Below are 21,151 nucleotides of genomic sequence, written 5' to 3' on the forward strand. Positions count from 1 at the left end.
TTGGCATTTACTCTTCACCCCATTTCAGTGCAGTTTACCTTCTTGCAGAGTCAAAAGGAGCAACATGAGGGTACCCTGAAATGAAGCAAAAGCAGCTCAACTCTGAGAAATCACAGCGGCGTGGCTGGCTGTGAGTGGCAGGGCTTCATCTGGTGTCGCAAACCTCCTGGGATCTGCTAAATTGCCTCTTTCTCACGACATTGCATCTTCTTTTGAGCAGAGGGCCGGGGATCTCTCTTTCTCAGTTTACCCCCTGGGTTGCTCAGGTCCTTCTGCCTGAGCCCCCTGACCCTGCAGCCTCACAGAGCTGCCCCTTGTGTCTCCTGTATCCTATGGGGGGTGCAACCCACCCCCTTCATTTGCCCCTGCAGCCCAGGGGCTCTGCACACAGCCATAGCCACGTGCTGCCCGGGAAGCAAGAGTCCATTGAAGGTCACCTTGCCCAGCCTCCCGTCCTTCCGGGGAAAAGCCTGTCTGGCTGTTATTGCCCCAGTTTATGAGTCTGGCCTGCTTTTAAATATCTCCCCAGTGGATCGACTCAGGACGGGTGCATTTTGCAGAGGGAGACAGGAAGAGCCTGCATGGCACAACAGTGTTACAGCCCTTGGGGAATCTGCCCTTGTGGTGAGGAGGCCGCAGGAGCATCGGTGGATGGTGCTGGAGGCGGTGGGGCCAGTGCCAGGTGTGAGCAGTGACTGCTTGGGAAGAACTAAAGATGTGAGCCAGGAGTCCGGATGCAGAACGAGGCCTCTGAACAGTGGCCAGCATGGAGCCCTCTGGCTTCCCCGGAGATCCCTGCTGACCCTGTCCACCCGGGGAGGCCTCCTTCCCGCCCCTCCTCCCCTCGGGCACTCAGGAGCGCGTTTCTTCTCAGGGCGGTCACCTCTGCTGCCACCAAGGACACTGACCTGCAGGGCAAATGCTGTAGCAGAAGCTCCTGGCACACTCCAGGCACGGTTGCCCCTTCTCTGGGTCCTCATGCAGACAATTCAGCTCTTGAGGAGGGAGGGAGAGAAAGAGAGAGAGAGACAGAGAGATAATGAGGGAGAGATGGAGGGGGAGAGAGAGAGAGAGACACTGAGAGAGAATGAGGGAGAGAGAGACACAGAGAGAGAGAGGCCGAGAGAGAATGGGGGGGGGGGAGAGAGAGAGAGAGAGAGACCGAGAGAGAATGAGGGAGGGAGAGAGAGAGACCGGGAGAAAGAGGGAGAGAGAGAGAGTGAGAAAGAGAGAAAGAAAATGGGAGAGAATGGGAGAGAATGAGGGACTCCAGGGGAAAAGCATCTCCCTTCTGGCTCCCCCATGGACTAAGAGCTCCTTCCACTCAATGAAACCTTGCACTCATTCTCCCAGCCCACGTGGGATCCAATTCTTCCGGTACACCAAGGCAAGAATCCGGGACACAGGAAGCCCCCTGTCCTTGTGAGAAGGTAGAGGGTCAAACTGAGCCGATGAACACAAGACTATAGACGGCAAACTCAAAGAGCGCCCTGGAACTCCGGGGCTTCCGGAGCTGTAAACATCCACCCTAGACACTGCCGGGGGTCCGAGCCCCACAGCTTGCTTGTCTGCGTGCTCCCCTAGAGCTCTGAGCAGTGGGGCACCAAACAAGCGAGCCCCACCCCCATCACACGCCCTGCGAGGGGGAGCAGGGAACCTCTCCCATTTCAGTACATTGCTATAATTGTTCTGTTTCAGCATTCGTCATTGTTAATCTCTTGCTGTGTGTAATTTGTCAATTGAACTGTCTCATAGGTGGGTACACGTAAGAAAAAAATGTAGTGTATGTAGGGTTTGCTACCGTCTGTGGTCTCAGGCACCCACTGGAGGTCTTGAAAGGCATTCCCCACAGATAGGGGGGACTCCTGCTTCACTAAGGTCATCATTGCTGCTGGCGAGTATAGTGTCCTAAACTGTCTGTCAGGAGAGCCATGAGATCAGCCGAAGTGCCCGGTGTGGACAGCCTCCTGGTGCTCTGCGGTAGGGGAAGCATGCTTTCTGCAGGTCAGAACTTCACTTGTTTGGAAAAACACGGCTCTCAGAATCACGGGGGGAAATGCTCTCTGTGTACCACAAGCCGCCAGTGCCCGAGACACACACGAGTCGCAGCGTGGATTATTCCGGGCTCCCGAACGACACAGCAAATCATGGTGGTATTTTCCTCAGCTTCTGCCAAGGGTAATTAGGCGGTAATTAGGTGGGGCTCTGGTCACGGGTTTTTATGAGTAAATCATATTGGATCACCACGTGAAAGGCCACGAGAGGCCTGGGGTGAATGGGTTCATTATTACCGGGAAATCGAAACAATTGTAATAACAATAAATCTAAGATATATGTTACATCCTTAAAAACACAGACATAGCAATGATTAATCTGCTAACGCGTTGGGAGAGCTCAGTAGGGAGGGAGTAGATGGGGAAACTGAGGCTGGAGTTAGCAAAACTCCTTTCTCTGTCTTTTCTCTCTGGGAGGGTTGGAATCTTGACGCAGGGTCTCCCTAGAATGTTTCTTAATCACAGCAGATAGCAGTGACAGGGACAGGAAGAGCCGGCTGGCAAAAGTGGAGTGGGCTTGGGGAGCAGGACTTGGTGCCCTGGGCCAGTGCCATGCGGGACGACGGAGCGGTCCCCTGCCTGGACACACAGTTTTCATCCTGCCTGCAGCACAAACAGATGCTTCTCATGGAGTGCAGTGGAATAGCAATAAGGAAATCATCAACATTTTGTGTGACTAAAAAGAGTCACAAAATTAACTTGCATTTATGTCATTATTTTTTAAAAACGATAGTGGCCAACATGGCATAGCTCTTATTAAGTGCTGGGCACATTTCTGTGAGCTTTATGGAAAGCAGCTATAATGGGAGGAACAATGTGACTCCAAAGGTCTATGTCCACCCAGAGCTTCTGGAGGTCACCGTATTTGGAAATTGGGTTTTTACAGATGTAACTGGTTAAGATGTGATTAGACTGGATTGGAGCGGATCCTAATCCAATGACAGAAGAGAATAGGGAAGACACAGAGGGAGAAGGCCCCATGAAGACAGAAGCAGAGGCTGGAGTGCTGCATCTGCAGACCAAGCAACACCAGGGACTCTGCCCACAGCACTGGAGGCTGTAGGAGGTAGGAAACATTCTTCCCTAGAACTTCCCGAGAAAAGGTGGCCTGCTGACACCTGGATCTCAGGCTTCTGACCTCCAGAACTGGGAGAGGATCCATTCCCATGATTTTCAGTCACCCACTTAGTGGTGCTTTGTAGGAAGCTAAGAGGAGAACACTCGACTTTCGCCACTGCCCTGGAAGGAAGGTGCTGTTATTTTCCCCGAATGTGCTTTTGTGTTCTTCATCCTGTTAGACACCTGCTGGATTCTGTGGGCACAGCCTGATGGGTATTTATGACTTCATCTGAAAATGGGACCGACCAGACTGAGAGAGGTTGAGGGGTTGGCCCCAGGGCACACAGCTTGACTCAGTACAGAGACTGCTTTGGAAGGAGACCCTTGTGGATCCTCCCACCCCTACCCCATGTAGCAAAGCTCTCTTACTGGTGAGTGCCCTCATCCTCGAAGAACCTAGATAGGGAAGAACCTGCTGAATGTGGCTTTGCTTTCAGTAGGATTATTCAAGCAGCTCAAAATTGCCTGATGGTAACTGACAGTTTATATTGTGGAGGTTGTTAGTATAATTTACTTCAAGGCATGTAGGGAGGAATCTATGGGGGGATGGTCAGCTGCTCCCTCTTCTTCCTGCAGTGCTTGAGCAGCACCCACCTCACCAGGGGGGTAAACTTTGCTGCAAAGCCTGTGATTGTCATTAAAATAGCATTGTGTATTTAGCAATAACACCAGGCCTTTGTTCAAACGGGAATGTTGCAAAAAAAAAAAAAAAAAAAAAAAAAAAAAAAAAGAGAAAAAGAAAGAAAGAAAGGAAAGAATGCACCACCGTGTGTGGACTCAGGAAATGGAGAGATTCTTTGGATAATCTGTGAGGAGCATTCTTAGCCTCTAACCAAAGACACACTAAAACGCAAGGATTCAGAGGAGAGGAAAAACTGTTAATTCTCAGGTTAGATTCTGTCCTCACAGGCAACCTGTCAGGGCAGCTTGTCACATAGGGTTGAGGCAGATGGGGGACTAGGGGGTGGGTGTCTGGGTCTGAGGAATGTGTTTGGAGGAGGGTGGGTGCCGCTGGAGGGGCTGGGGCAACTCCTTGGACGCCTTCATGCCAGGCTGCAGCAGAGCCTAGCTCAGGACCCAGAGGGAAGGGTTTTACTAAGCGCTGTCTCCCTGGCTGGCTCAGCCTGGGTGCAGACCAACAAGAGCTGATGGAAAGGTCTTTCAGGATTGCACCAAAGATTCTCCAGTGCTGTTGGCTTCCCCCAACTCCCTCCATTTTTGGCCCATTTCCACTGTTCCTCGGCACTCTCCTGCCTGCCCTACCTGTTGCACACTGGCCTTGCCTCCACCAGTGGCTAAAATGAGGCGCAGAACAACTTTTCCTGACTCTGGGGTACTTACAACATACTCCAAAGACCTCACCGCTGTCTGCAAAGTTCACCAGCCCAGCTTCAGGGACCAGCAGCACCAGCACACTGGGAGTGGGTGAAAAATGCAGGTGCCCAGGCCCCATCCAGCCCTGCTGAGTGAGAACCTGCATTTCCGCAAGGTCCTAGAGGCTCCTGCACGCTGGTGTTTGAGGAACCCTTGCACCATGCCTGCCCCTCTGCTGTGACGACCCACGCACCTCCTGCAAGCCACACTGGTCCCAGTTTCTGAAATAGAAATGCTCCATAAACGTTGAATAAATGATAGAATAACAGGATTCTTCACTTCTGTTCTCAGACACACACTCAAACGAAGTGCGTGGAGGTCGGATTCCATCAGGACCAGAATTGGGGCCATTGTCTTGTCCCATGGCGGTCAGGGCAGGCGGCTGCAGCTATGAAGGGCTCCCCACAAAGCCCAGTCCCCACCCCCGATCCCGGCACTGCAGCCCACAGACGCTAGCCTTCCTTTCTGTTTAATCCCAGCCTGGGCTCATTTAGCTGTTTTGTGTAATTGGATTAATCATGTGGGCTTAGCCCAGTCTACTCAGACCAACTTCGTCAGAGCTCAGGGTCAATTTTAAGTAATTACATTTCCCCAACTTCATTTCCCATGGACTTTTCAATAGGATTTCTCCACCCAGTTCTGGGAGTTGTAGTGTGGTGTGTTAAAGGATCACTCAGCAGGGGGCCCCTCTCCCTGTGGGGGCTGGTCTGGGTCTCCTCAAAGGTCTCAGGTCACAGTGCCCCCAGAATGAGCCCTGGGGTTCTGGCTCGCAGGAACTGGCTCTCTCATCCCCGGCCACTGGGCCATGGCTTCTGCCTGCTTTGTGTCCTCAAGGCTAATTCTGCGAGCAAAACCTGCTCTGTGTGCCCCTCTTTTCTGAGGCTCCGGGCTGGGATGGGTGCCCCCCGCCCCTCAGTGCCTGCTCTCAGTCTGCACTGACACTCGAATGCCCACTCCTCCAGTGGATTGAATGGCGGCCCCATGTTCTAACCCCAGAACCTGTGAGTGGGATCTTAGTTAAAGAAGGAGTCTTTCCAGATATAAGCTAAGGGTATTGAAATGAGACCATCCCAGATTCTCAAATGGGCCCTAAATCTCATGACAAGTGTCCTTCTAGGATACAGAAGAGAAGAAGACACAGAGAAGGGAGAGAGATGGCCGTGTGGAGACAGAGACCAAGATGGGGTGATGCGGCCATCAGCCAAGGGTCATCGACCACCAACAGGAGTTGGAAGAGGCAGAAGGATCCACCGCTAGAGCCTCTGGAGGGAGTGTGGTCCTGCCCACACCTTGATTTCAGACTTCCGGCCTCCGGAACAGTGAGAGAATAAGTAAGTGCATGTCACTGTAAGCCACCGAGGTCGTGGCACTCTGTTATGGCAGCCTGGGTCACGAATACGTCTTCTGATGATGACCACAGGCTCTGTGGGGCTCTAATCTGTGTGTGCCTTGCTAAGGTCAAAGTCACAGTCAACGGGCGGGCATTTGGAGAGAGAGGTTCCAGGCACAGCTGGCAGAGAGGGAGAGGGACATGAAGGAGTGGGGAGCCCCCTAGTCACCCCCAAAGTTACATGGCAGGGCAGAGAAACCCCCAGTGCAGAGAAGAAAAGATTTGAATAAAGGCAACTGTGTGCCCACCTTTGGGTCATCTTGCAGAGATGTCCCCAGCTGGCCCTGGGCTCAGACCCAGCAGCATTTTGGGAATGAGAAAGGGCACCCTGGACAGGGCCTTGTGAAAACACAAACATCTTTCCTGCCATGAGGGGCAGCCCTGGCTTCCTTCCCTGTGGGCTGAGCCCTGCCCACACGTGACTTTCACCTGGCACAAGGGTGGCTTGAATGCCACTGGGAAATCACCTCGGGAAATTGTCGCTCTTCCCTGAGTTGGGAACAACACAAAGCCCCGCACAGTGCTCAGCGGAGATCACAATGTGGGCTATTCCCGGGCTCTGCCGGCCTTTGAGTCTTGTATTGATTTTGCTGGGGCTTGCACTCCAGAGGTTGTGCTGGGTGACATCTGAGTCCTCTTGCCGGAAGCTTTTGGAAGCCCTTTAGGTCCTCACTCTGTGAACTTAATCCAAGCTGTCTCCGCAAAACTCTCCCCTCTGGGACAGAGCAGGTCAGTCGGAGGCTGAGGGGTGTGTTGTCTTTCTGTCATTTTATTTTCCCTTCGAGGATGAGCTCATGGGACTGCACAAATTCCAGGGTCATCGTAGGGATTTAGCACTTCCAAGTTAGTCCAAAATGTGACACTGGGGGACGCTCCAGTCCCTTTCAGGACATGCTTGAGCAGTCGCCTCCAACTCCCAGCGAGACTCAGTGGGGCAGCCAGCCCAGGACGATGGCCACTCACACCTTGCTGTCCTGCACCGGGAAGGAAGAGACTTGGGTCCTGGTTCGGGTTGGACATGGATGCGAAGTGCATACTATTTCTGCGATTTTAGCTTGGATCGCCACCCTGGTATTTATGTTGCTCTTTAAATTAATCTTCTCTTAATTCATCAGCATAATATGGGCATAGACTAGAAAGGAAAGAGATCTCTCTGAACTCTGTTTCCCAGCAGGCTTCAAGAGACAAGGATCCCGCCTCCCTTCCCCAGGCCAGGGCAGGAGTCTCGGTTGTCCTGGAAGGTCTCACACTTGTTCCCACCTGTCAGCCACTGGAGTCTGCTGTTCTCTCTTCCAGAGCCATTCCTTTGGACTAAGCACCTGGCCTCCCCTCCAAGCCATCCTTTTGAAAGCTGTTAATTTTACTAGTGATCCATGTTCATTGAAGAAAATTAGGTAAGGCCCTGTTAAATGTAAATATTTTACCTGGGATGTCTGCCATGTGAACACATTTTTATCCATTATCTCCCTAATGAGATTAAATTCATTTGATTAAATAGCTGCCCGCGGCTGCGCCAATGAATTTTACTGAGTGTAAGTAACGTTTATGGGTTTCTTTCCACAGCCTGGGAGGTAACAGGGTTGTGTGAGACAATATCTGTGACTGCTGCTTGTCTCCTTTCTTCTTTAATGATAGATTCCCCCAAATTTTAGCTGGACATAGGAAGACCCAGAATAAAGCCTACATTTTCTAGCCTCTTTTGCTGCTGTATGTGGCCACAGCAGCCCATGGACTACAAGTAGATGTGGGATGTGCAGCTTTGAGAAGTGACTTTAAAGGGAGAGAAGCATTCCCTTCCCTGCTAGCTGGGATGCGGATGCGATGCCTGGAGCTAGAGCAGCCATTTTGGACCATGAGGTCATACTGGGAGAGGAGACCATGTACAGCAGAGCAACAAGAGGCAAGGAGTTGTGGCCTGTGGCATTTCACATAGCAGGGCCACTGAACGGCCCTGGAGAAAGAGCAATGAGCGTGGTCTTGTCTAAGACTCTGCTACTTTGGATTTTTCCATGAGGTGCAGCTGGAATACCTCCTGATGAATAGCCCTAAACCTAACTAGCCCAACATCATAGAAATCCCCAGGTGCCCAACTTTGGAGGCCATTTGCTAAATTGTGAGTGTCTTCAGTACTCAGCACCACACTGGTGCACAGTAAGCCCTCTGTGAATAGTTTTTGGATTAATGAGTGAATAAAACCAATTTGGTTTGGATCTGTGTCCCTGCCTAAGTCTTATGTCAAACTGTCATCCCCAGTATTTGGGGTAGGGCCTGGTGAGAGGTGATTGGATCCTGGTGCGGGAGTCCTTCATGAATGGTTTAGCACCATTCAGTTGGTGCTGTTCTCATGATAGTGAGTGATGTCTCAAAAGATCTGGTTGTTTATTACCAGGTATATACCCACAGGATTATAATCATGCTACTAAAAAGACACATGCACATGTGTGTTTATTGCGGCACTGTTTACAATAGCAAAGACTTGGAACCAACCCAAATGTCCATCAATGATAGACTGGATTGAGAAAATGTGGCACATATACACCATGGAATACTACGCAGCCATAAAAAAGGACGAGTTCGTGTCCTTTGCAGGGACATGGATGAAGCTGGAAACCATCATTCTCAGCAAACTATCACAAGGACAGAAAACCAAACACTGTATATTCTCACTCATAGGTGGGAATTGAACAATGAGATCACTTTGACCCAGAGCAGGGAACACACCCTGGGCCTGTCAGGGAGTGGGGATCTGGGGGAGGGAGTGCATTAAGAGAAATACCTAATGAGAAGGATGAGTTGATGGGTGCAGCAAACCAATATGGCACATGTATACCTACGTATCAAACCTGCATTTTGTGCACATGTACCCTAGAACTTAAGAGTATTTTTAAAAAGTGTAGTTCCTCCCGCCTCTCTCTCTTCCTCCTGCTCTGGCCATGTAAAGTGCCTGCTCCCCCTTCACTTTCTGCCATGATTGTAAGTTTTCTGAGGCCTCCCCAGAAGCCTGCAGAACTGTGAGCCAATTAAACCTCAGTTTCTTTATAAATTACCCAGTCTCAGGTATTTTTTTATAGCAGTGTGAGAATGGACCAATACAGAAACAAATGTCAGAAATTTTAGTCTAGCCACCAAACTCTCTTTTTTAGCTGTGTTATTTTTGAACTTGTATATATGTAGGTAATATATACATATACATGTTATACAAAGCTGGGTCCTTTTGAACAACTTTCTGGCTCATAGACAATGACATGGTGGTCCCAAGAATTGAAATGATGGCACGGCCTGCTAGGGGCAGTGTAGGGTCAGGATCTGTCCCCAAGGCTGAGGGAGTGCTCTGTTCCCCTGGCCATGCGCCTCCCCCTGGCTGCTGGAGAGCAGTGGTGTTTCCCTGGCCTGATTCTATCGGAGCTGTCCCTGAAGTTCCTCCTGGCCCTTGTCAGCTGTCTCTCTTGACCTGCCTCCGACTGGTCATCGAATTGACTTCTTCTCTCCCTCTATTCCAGGAGCCCTTATCTCTGGCTGTTTCCTGAAGCACCAAAGAAAGGAACAAGATGGGGCAGGGACAAGATGCTGGAGCCACATGGTGACCTGGGCAGTGTATGGGCTGCAGAGAGACTTCAGGGTCGTCTGGGACCAGGAGCCCTGAGTTGGTGGGAAGATGCAGAAGCAGAGAAGACAGCCATGACAGGAACCTAGGCACCCCCTGCTTTGCTACTACTCCACTCTCTGAGATTGTCCCATGGAGCTCAGTGGCCCACTCTTCTGGCCCCACCCAGGTGGGCATGCCACTGTGACCAGCAAAGGCCCCAGGGCCCAGGTGTTACGGTGCAGCAGGACCCAGGTGTTACAGTGCCCCAGGACACAGGTGTTATGGTGCAGCAGGACCCAGGTGTTACGGTGCAGCAGGGCGCAGGTGTTACAGTGCAGCAGGGCGCAGGTGTTACAGTGCAGCAGGGCGCAGGTGTTACAGTGCAGCAGGGCGCAGGTGTTACAGTGCCCCAGGACCCAGGTGTTACAGTGCAGCAGGACCCAGGTGTTACAGTGCCCCAGGACCCAGGTGTTACGGTGCAGCAGGACCCAGGTGTTACAGTGCCCCAGGACCCAGGTGTTACGGTGCAGCAGGACCCAGGTGTTACAGTGCCCCAGGACCCAGGTGTTACGGTGCAGCAGGACCCAGGTGTTACAGTGCCCCAGGACCCAGGTGTTACGGTGCAGCAGGGCGCAGGTGTTACAGTGCAGCAGGGCGCAGGTGTTACAGTGCAGCAGGGCGCAGGTGTTACAGTGCCCCAGGACCCAGGTGTTACAGTGCAGCAGGACCCAGGTGTTACAGTGCCCCAGGACCCAGGTGTTACGGTGCAGCAGGACCCAGGTGTTACAGTGCCCCAGGACCCAGGTGTTACGGTGCAGCAGGGCCCAGGTGTTACAGTGCAGCAGGACCCAGGTGTTACAGTGCCCCAGGACCCAGGTGTTACGGTGCAGCAGGGCGCAGGTGTTACAGTGCAGCAGGACCCAGGTGTTACAGTGCCCCAGGACCCAGGTGTTACGGTGCAGCAGGGCGCAGGTGTTATAGTGCAGCAGGACCCAGGTGTTACAGTGCCCCAGGACCCAGGTGTTACGGTGCAGCAGGACCCAGGTGTTACAGTGCCCCAGGACCCAGGTGTTACGGTGCAGCAGGGCCCAGGTATTACGGTGCCCCAGGACACAGGTGTTACGGTGCAGCAGGACCTAGGTGTTACGGTGCAGCAGGACCCAGGTGTTATGGTGCCCCAGGATCCAGGTGTTACGGTGCAGCAGGGCCCAGGTGTTACAGTGCCCCAGGACCCAGGTGTTATGGTGCAGCAGGACCCAGGTGTTACGGTGCAGCAGGTGCCCCAGGACCCAGGTGTTACGGTGCAGCAGGGCCCAGGTGTTACAGTGCAGCAGGACCCAGGTGTTATGGTGCAGCAGGGCACAGGTGTTACCGTGCAGCAGGACCAAGGTGTTACGGTGCAGCAGGACCAAGGTGTTACGGTGCAGCAGGACCCAGGTGTTATGGTGCAGCAGGTGCCCCAGGACCCAGGTGTTACGGTGCAGCAGGGCCCAGGTGTTACGGTGCCCCAGGACCCAGGTGTTATGGTGCAGCAGGACCCAGGTGTTACGGTGCAACAGGGCCCAGGTGTTACGGTGCAGCAGGGCGCAGGTGTTACGGTACAGCAGGACCCAGGTGTTACGGTGCAGCAGGGCCCAGGTGTTACGGTGCAGCAGGACCCAGGTGTTACGGTGCAGCAGGGCCCAGGTGTTATGGTGCCCCAGGACCCAGGTGTTACGGTGCCCCAGGACCCAGGTGTTATGGTGCAGCAGAGCGCAGGTGTTACGGTGCAGCAGGACCCAGGTGTTACGGTGCAGCAGGACCCAGGTGTTACGGTGCAGCAGGACCCAGGTGTTACGGTGCAGCAGGACCCAGGTGTTACGGTGCAGCAGGACCCAGGTGTTACGGTGCAGCAGGACCCAGGTGTTACGGTGCAGCAGGACCCAGGTGTTATGGTGCAGCAGGACCCAGGTGTTATGGTGCAGCAGGACCCAGGTGTTATGGTGCAGCAGGATCCGGGTGTTATGGTGCAGCAGAGCACAGGTGTTATGGTGCAGCAGGGCGCAGGTGTTATGGTGCAGCAGGACCGGCAGATGAGAGATCCAGAGGGCTTCTTTGCTGGTGGGGGTGGAATTGGGCTGAGGCCATAGAGGAGGGGGCTGTGGAATGTTTGTGTAGCCCAAATGCATATGTTGAAATGTAACCCTCAATGTGAGGCATCTGGAGGTGGGTCCTGGGGAGGGAACTAGGGTTAGCTGAGGTCCTGAGGGTGGGGTTCCCTCAATGGGGCAAGTGCCCTTACAGAAGAGGACGCCTGAGCCCTGGCTCCGTCCAACAAGTGAAGCCGCAGTGAGAGGACACCCTCTGGAATCCAGGAAACAGTCGTCACCAGACGCCACACATCTGCCTGCACCTTGACCTTGGATTTCCAGACTGCACAACTGTGAGAAGGTGTATTTCTGTTGTGTAAGCTCCCCAGTCTATGGCGTTTTGTTGTGGGAGCCTGAGCAGACTAACACATTGGAGGACCCAGAGACAGCAATCGGTGGAGAGTATCCAGGCAGAGGGATCGGGGCAGGGGCCCGCACGGAGGGCCTGAGGAAAGGAAGACGCTCGCTAGGCCCAGCCTGCAGGGACACGGGTGAAAGGGCTCAGTGTGAGTAGGGACAGAGCATGGTGGTTGGAGCGCATTATGGGATATGTGTAGAGTGAAGATTTCACACAGGTGCAGGTGAATGAGGTCCTCCGCAGGTGGGCTTGGGAGCTGTACTTTAAAAAAACTTAGGTTAGATAGTGTCCCCCTGAAATTCGTAGGTTGAAGTCCTAACACCCAGGTCCCATGAATGTGACCTTATTTGGAAATAGGGTCTTGATAGACATGATAAAGTTAGGATGAGGCCAAGAGAGTGGGCCCTAATCTAGTGGGACTGGGGTCTTCATACAAAGGGGAGGTTTGGTCACACACACACACACAGGAAGAGAGCCACGTGAAGACAAAGGTAGGGACTGAAAGGACGCTTCTATAATCCAAGGAGTACCAAAGATTGCTGGCAGCCACCAGGAGCTGCGAGAGGCATGGAACAGATACTTCCTCTGAGCCTCCAGCAGCCGAGACCTTGCTCTTGGATTTCTGATTTCTGGTCTCCAGACTGAGAGCACGCATCGCCGTTGGTGAAACCTCAGCCCTGGTGCTTTGCTGCAACAGCCCCTGGATTCTCATATGGGACACTCCGCAGATTCCAGCCTGGGAACCCGGAGAGCTCTGGGCACCATCAAAGCGTTCTGGAAAGCGTCACCCTTTCTCCACTGTCCCCAGTCTCCAGGAAGACTTTAGCTCCACAGCGAATCCACAGTCCTGTGAATGACATGACACGGTGGGACTCTGCCCTGGACCGGCGAGAGGGGCCAGCTGGCCCTGTGTGTCCTTGTCCCCTACCTCCAACGGCTGCTGGGGTCACCTGCAGGATCTCTGTGTGGGACGCTCCTGTTACGTTGCTTGTCTTGTCCTGGGCACATGAGACACCACCTGAACACCTCCTGGACAGACAGCACATCTTCTTTTGTATCCTTCAGGCATATGGTGTTGTGTAAGGACGACAGGTCTGTGGAGACATCATGAACTCCTCTCCATGGTCGATGCAGCTGTCCACAGCTTGGGATGCCGCTCACCGCGGCGGCTAACAGATGGCCGGGGAGAGGCAGGCGCGGGGAATCAAGCTTCGGTGCTGAAAGTGTGGCTGAGGCCTCATGTTCCCTTTCATGCTGACGCTGATCTGAACGTAGCCGGGGAGAGCTGCTCAGGCTATGGCTGCTGTGAACTGGGTCCCGCAACAATCCTCCAGAAAGAAAGGCTGCAGGGAGGACCATGTGGGCGCTGGGAGAGGGGTAAAGGGCTGGTGCCTCAAGGCCAGGACCGGCCCACTTTGCAGGTGAGGTTTGGGTTTGCAGACATTTCCAAGCAGGCTTTCAGCGGCATCCCCCTCGGAACTTGTCCCCAGCCACTGGCTGCTGGCACGTGGATGCACATATACCCAAGAAGAGAACCCAGCAAGATTCTGTCTCCTTCCAGCTAGAAGTGGATCTGCAGTTCTTGGCCGCATTGTGCCACGGAAACTCAGAAGCCTGGCTGGGAGAACTGGCAGAGCTTCAGGCCAGGCCAAGGAATGTGTCGGCCTATGACACTACCATGATGGCAGGCTCATGCCCAGGAATCTGCATGCCCAGATATGGGTTTCTGAGGTGCCACTCCGGCCTTGCCACGGTGGGGAAGAATTTAAAGAGAAAATCAGAGACCTGTTGGGCTATGATAAGGGTACAGGGGTGAGGTGATGGTACCTTGTGCCTGGGGAGGGTGGAGACAGGGGACAAGAAGATAACTATTTACAAGGCTAAACCTGAAGTTCCTGGGGATGGTTGTGGGGGGACCAGGGGAAGATGAGGGTGGCCCCTGGCTTCTGACTGAGTTCCCTGGTGGGCAGGGAGAAGGAAAGAGAGATGGGACCTGTGAGGATGGCAGAACCAATGCTGCTTGCCCCTGCAGTTTCTCTGACATCAAATTCCTCCTTCCATCCAGGGTCAGCTGAGGATGGCTGTGTCCCTCAGGCGGCTTCCCAGAGGGACCAGGGAGGGCTGTGAGCCTCCCCCACTGTGTTATCCGGGAGAATGAAGGTGCTGAAGAACTTACCTGTTCTTCCGGGGGTTATCTAGGGATGTTCCAGGGACCTCAGACACCAAGAGCTGTTATCTGGAGGAAGCAGGCCTGCCTCATGGAACCCAGGGAAAGCTCCACCAAAGAATGCAAGTGGGTAAAAAGATGCAGACAGAGGGGCTGTTGGGTCTCTGTGGGGTTCAGGGAAGGCTTCCTGGAGGAGGCGATCCCCCCAACTCACTGTTGATGGGTGTGTATGATTCAGAAAGGAAGGAAGAGCTGTTCATGCAGATGGAACATCGTGAGCAAATGATACAGTGTGTGTGCTGGGGGTGGGGTGATGATGAGATGAGAGACGGTGCCTGTCCCCACGCCCCCACCCCCACATGTAATTCTAAGTGCCCTTTGTACAGGAAAGGGCTTCTGAGTGTATTTCAGAGGCCATCCCCTAGTGGGCTCAGAGTTCCTAAACCCCACGCCTTCCCAGGGTTGAACATCGATTGCTGGGGGCCCTTCCTCTTTGGGGGGCCTGAGACACCCCTCCATTGCTTGGGGATAATAGCTTTTTCTTTTTTACTTTTCCTCAGCTGCTAAAGGCTGCTAACTATATCTTCTTCTATCACCGTAATCAAAAATGAACTTTAAGCAACTTTCTTTCAGAGTAATTTATTTAGCCTTTCAGACAAGCTAATTTACAGAGGAGCAAATGTCATAGGTACATCATGGACTCCTTGTCTCTGTTCTTGGAAGGCTGGTCTCAGAGAGTGGTGGGTTTATAAGCAGGTACATAGAGGTCAGTGGGGGTGACAGAAGAGGGTGAATGGAATGCTGTCTGGGAGAATGGAGAGAAGGGAGGATGAATTTTGGGGTCTGGCTGAATGTTATTGTTTCAAGACATCTCACTTTTCCTCTCAGATGGTAAAGGCAGGCTCAGAGAGGAAGGCAGGGAGATTTCTGAAAGGTCAAACCCATAAAAGCAAAAAGAGCCTAATTCAGGGCTTTTGGTGTTTCTAGAACATTTTATTAAAGTCAGGAAGGAAAATCTCCTGCCTCCCTGGAATCCCTTGGAACAAAGGAGCCGGGTGGTAGGTCTTGGTGCCCAGTTATTCATTCATTCAATCATTTCTTTTTCCCAGCAGGCATTTCCTGGCAACTTACAAGCAGCAGCTTCATGTGGTGGTGTGAGATGCGGCTTGGTCCCTGAATGCATGGCCTTGGGCAAGGCAGCCTGTGAGCCTCGGTTTCCTTATTTTTTAAATTAGTGAATGGGTTGGTAAACATTTTTTGAGTTAATTGCTTCACATGGACCAACATCTTGAAATACTTACAGCAAATCTGTGAAGTAAGCACTATTATTTCCCCCATTTGATAGGTGAGGAAATTGAGGAAGAACAAGGTTAAATAACTTACACCTAAAGCCACAGAGGGGTAATTCGACATATCCACACAGCTTGATTCCAGAGTTTAGGCATATCATCTGTCAGCTAGTGGAACATTATTTATAAAATTAGGGCAATAATGCCCACTTCAGAGATGTGTGGGTGTGTTACATGGGGGCGAGGGGCAGATTATAGGAGACGATGTGTGTAAAGTACCCAGCACATGGCCTAGAAGAGTCAATAGCTGATGAATGGTGGTGATGCTGATGTGATGATGATGGTGATGGGATGATGTTGGTGATAAAGGTGACGATGACGGTGACGATGATGATAATGGTGATGTCAGTGATGATGGCAATGGAAGTGGTGACTATGATGATGATGATAAGGATGGTCATTATGACAAAAGTATTGTAGCAATGATGGTGATGTGATGATAAAGGTGATGATAATGGTGATGATGATGATAATGGTGATGTCAGTGATGATGATGGTGATGATAGTGATGGTGATTATGATGATTATAATCATAATCATTATGACAAAAGTATTGTGGTGATGATGGTGACGTGATGGTGGCAATGATAATGGTGAGGATGGTGAGAATGATAATGATAACAGCAGTGTTGTGATGAAGATTATAGTGATGATGGTGATGGTGTTGATGGTGATCATGATGGTGTCATGGTGAAGATTAGGATGGAGATGGTGATGATGATGGGGATGATAATGTGATGAAGATTATAGTGATGATGGTGATGATGGTGATGACGGTGATGGTGGTGATGGTGTTGATGGTGGTGATGAAGATGGGGATGGTGATGATAGTGTCATGGTGAAGATTAGGATGGTGATGGTGATGATGATAGGGATGATGATAATGTGATGAAGATTATAGTGATGGTGGTGATGACGGTGATGGTGGTGATGGTGGTGATGATGGTGTCATGGTGAAGATTAGGATGGCGATGGTGATGATGATGGGGATGATGATAATGTGATGATTATAGTGATGGTGGTGATGATGGTGATGGTGGTGATGGTGGTGATGATGGTGTCGTGGTGAAGATTAGGATGGCGATGGTGATGATGATGGGGATGATAATGTGATGAAGATTATAGTGAAGATGGTGATGATGGTGATGATGGTGCTGATGGTAATGGTGGTGATGGTGGTGATGGTGATGTCATGGTGAAGATTAGGATGGCGATGGTGATGATGATGATGATGGGGATGGGGATGATAATGTGATGAAGATTATAGTGATGATGGTGATGATGGTGATGATGGTGATGGTGGTGATGATGGGGATGGTGATGATAGTTGTCGTGGTGAAGATTAGGATGGCGATGGTGATGATGATGGTGATGATGGTGATGACAGTGATGGTGGTGATGATGGGGATGGTGATGATGGTGTTATGGTGAAGATTAGGATGGCTGTGGTGATGGTGATGATGATGATGATGATGATAACAGTAGTGTTGGGATGAAGATTATAGCAATGATGGGGATGGTGATGATGATAATGTTTGGTGAATATTATGACGGTGATGGTGATGTTGGTGATGATAATTTATCACTATATGCGGGGAGGTGCCTAATCTTCTGGTAACTGCCCAGGATGCGTAAATGGAAAGTACAACCCCTGATCACAAGGACATAAAGCCTAGTGAAAAGAAAGAAAACTCAATGTCCACAAAGTCTATTGCAATAAATGCATGACAGAGAAAGACAGTTTGCGCCACATTGGTGACCATGAATGTGAAGATAAGTTGTGAGATTGGGATATGTGCTGGAAGTAAAACCAGCGATGTGTGTCGATGAACCGGATATAAGGCAGGGTTTTTCAACTTTGGAACTACTAATGTTTGGGGCTGGATTATTCTTTATTTTGAGAAGTGGTCTTTTGCATTGTGGAATGCTTAGCAGCATTTCTGGCCTCCACAAGCTAGATAACAGTAGCATTCCCTCCCCAGTTATGACAACCAAAATTGTCTCCAGATCTTGCCTAATGTTCCCTGGGGGGCAAAATTACCCCAGTTGAGAACCATTAATGTACAAAAAGAAGAGAATTGGGGATGGTTCTCAGGCCTTTGGCTTGAGGAACAGGGTGCTCAGTGATGCCATTTGCTGCAAGGGAATTTTTGTCTCTCTTATTTATGAGAGTGTCTCAGCACCTAGAACAGTGCCTGGCCCGTAGCAGGTACTCAATGGGTATTTGTTGAGGGAAAGAATTGAGTGGGGAAAATGGTGGAATAATGGTTGTGTGTGGGGGGAGAGTGGAAATGGATGGTGTTGCTTTAGACAAAGTGAGTTTGAGATTGACTGAGTGTCCCACTGCAAATACTGAGCTGTGAGTTGAGTATATGAGACTTCACGGGAGAAGTCAGGAGATAAATCTGGGGATCATCAACACATGCATGACATTGACAGCTGTGGGACCATCTGAGGTCTCCTGGGGCAAGAGGGTAGACATTGAAGGGAAGAGAGCCTGGGAAAGAGCTCTGGAGTAGTCAGACACTTAGAATTCAGGGACACAATGAGCAATGTGCTTGGGAGACTGAAAAGGAATGGCCAGGGAGGCCAAGAATGGACAAGGACAGGGGGATATCATAGGAGTCCAGAGAATAAAGTGTTGGATGGAAAGAATGGACCACCCCTTTGATTGCTGCTGAGAGAACAAGTTGATGAAATTAGAGAAATGGCCATTGGAATTGGTAACATGGAGCTCAGGTGACTTGGACAGAAGTTAATTTAATAAAACGGTGAGGAGAGCAGGCTATTTGGAATGAGTTCAAGAGACTTCAGGCAGTGAGGCACTGGAGAGGGCCTGTGAAGTTTTACTGTAAAAATTCTCAAAAAGTGGGGTAGTAAGTAGAGACAAATGTAGGATGTAAAAGAAAAAATAATATTTAGACACTTGTTAAAACAGCAAGGAAGACTTCGCTGAAGGCTATTGCAATGGGGGAGAGAGACTGAGCTCAACCCTGAGTACAACAGGAATGAATGGGGATTTATAGCCAACAAAGAGAGTGAAGGGGGTCAGTGGATAGAAAATTACTAAGAGGAGACATCAGGGTGAGGGGATTCTGGTTAAACTGGATGAACAGGATTTTTGCTGAAGGCAAGGCAAGGACTTTGATTGGATATCAAGGGTGAGGGGATTCTCTCCAAACTGACTTAGCAGGATTCTTGCTAAAGGCAGGCCAAGGTTAAGAAGAGGGCTCAGGGCAACCTGGCTAAAGTTTGATCAAGGAAGAAGACCTTGTCAGGGGTCATGGGCAGGTTTTTAAAGAAGGGAGATATGGAGCATTTGGTATGCTGATGGGGGTAGCCCTGTGAAAAGAGGTCTGCCACCCTAGTGCTAACCTCAGTGGGAAGGATGGCAAGGAGGTCAGAACCTGGCACCAGGCTTTGGACTGTTGCTCTAGCCTGTTCCAGAGGCCATAAAGCTGTTGGCTGTTCACAAGGGAAGCCGCAGATGGGCTCTGCTCCCTGCTAATCTCCTCATCATAAATTTGGCTTTTAGGACAAGCTGCACTAATTACCACATTGCTCTGCCTTGGCTGTCTGTGAGGCTGTGGCAGGGCTGCTGGTGGGTTTACTAATCCAGAACAATAAATTGACCGCTGACATGGTGGCACTGGGCCCAAACAAGAAGACAGAGCCTCCTGCACTTTGTCTGTAAAGTCCCTGCACCCTTCCTCCTTCCAGATCGACAGGCCTTACCTGTTTTCTTCTCTGGACACGAGGGGAGTGGCTGCAGCCAAAAGATAGCTCTTCATTCACCTCTGGGTAAGGAGAGGAAGGCCTTAGGTGACCTTCCTCATCAGTCAGCCCGACACTTGCAGAATCAACAGTCACAAGATCGAATTGATCCAAAGGTTGAATTGTACTTTTGACAAAGGCTCCAATTAAAATGTGCAATTGGAGGGCTGCTCCTCCGGTGTCAGCAGTGAGTGTGAAGCCTTGGTGAGGTGTCTGGCATGTGATCAATGCTCTATATACATTTGCTGCTGTTTCTATTTTTGTTTTGGTTGTTTCTGTGAGTCCATCACCTGACTCCAGTGGTATGAGATGGGTCATTTGTCAGCACAGTTCCCTAATATTCTGCTAATATCTCATTCAGTGGACTTTTCATGTTCCATGGGGTTTGTGGCAAAAGGATCAAGCAAGAAGAGGTGTCTGGAGAATAATCAGGATTGGGTTTCCTCATTCACCTTTTCCTAGGATTCTAGAGGCCATGGTTAAGGGCAATGAGGGAGCCATGGGGTTTGTGGAAAAGGATCAAGCAAGAAGAGGTGTCTGGGGAAAACTAGTCTAATGGCAGAGGTCAGGATGGGTTCATGCAGGAAGGAAGGGAAGCAGGGGGCTCATCTCCTTCACTTCTTGTCTGGCCATTAAGAAATAATAATCAAGTGATGCTTTGTAGAGACCTCTCTGTATCTGAGCAGTCCTACTACAGAGGGGACCATATCAAGAGTGGATGTGAGATGAGGATGTCACCATGTCCTTTGTGACACATACACTAGACCCAGTTCAGCAGCACTGCTCCCACTTGCCATCCATCCACCCACTTGCTCATCCAACTGCCCCAACTACCCCCATCCACCCACCCCCATATCCACCCATCTACCTACCCGTCCACTCATTCACCTGTGTACCCACCCATAAACCCATCCGTCTATTCATCCATTTACACATCATATGCCCACTCATTAACTCATGCACCCACCTACCAACCCACTCATCTATTCATCCATCCACTCATCCATCCACCCACCAACCCATGTGTCTATCTATCCATCTACCCACTCATCAACTCATGCACCCACACACAATCCTATTAGTTCATTCATCCATCTACCCATATATTCATTCACTTGCCCATCCATCTACCTCAACCGCCCTTCCATCTACCCAATCCCATATCCACTCATCTATTCACCTATCCACCCATTCACCCATGCACCCACCCACAAACCCATCCATCTATCCATCCATCCATCCATTCACCCATCCACCCACCTATCAATCCATGCACCCACCTACCAACGCATCCATCCATCCATCCATCCACTCATCCATCCACCCATCCGCCCACCCATCCACTCATCCACCCACCCACCAACTCATGTGTATCTATTCATCTACCCACCCATCCACTCATGCGCCCACCTACCAACCCATGCATATTAGTTTATTCTCACATTGCTGTAAAAATACCTGAGACTGGGAAATTTACAAAGAAACAAAGAAAAGAGGTTTAATTGGCTCACAGCTCCACAGGCTGTACAGGTTGCATGGCTAGGGAGGCCTCAGGAAACTTTCAATCATGACGGAAGGCAAAGAGGAAGCAGGCACATCTTACACAGCTGGGGCAGGAGGATAAGAGAGGAGGGAAGGTGCTACACACATTTAAACAACCAGACCTTGAGATAACTCACTCATTATCATGAGAATGGCACCAAAGGGGAAATCTGCCCTATGATCCAATCACCTCCCACCAGGCCCCACCTCCAATATTGGGGATTACAATCTGACATGAGATTTTGGCAGGGACACAGACCCAAACTATATCACCATTCATCTATCTATCCATCTACCCACCCACCAACT

Source organism: Macaca thibetana, chromosome 1 (assembly GCF_024542745.1).
Source record: "Macaca thibetana thibetana isolate TM-01 chromosome 1, ASM2454274v1, whole genome shotgun sequence".
NCBI lineage: Eukaryota > Metazoa > Chordata > Mammalia > Primates > Cercopithecidae > Macaca > Macaca thibetana.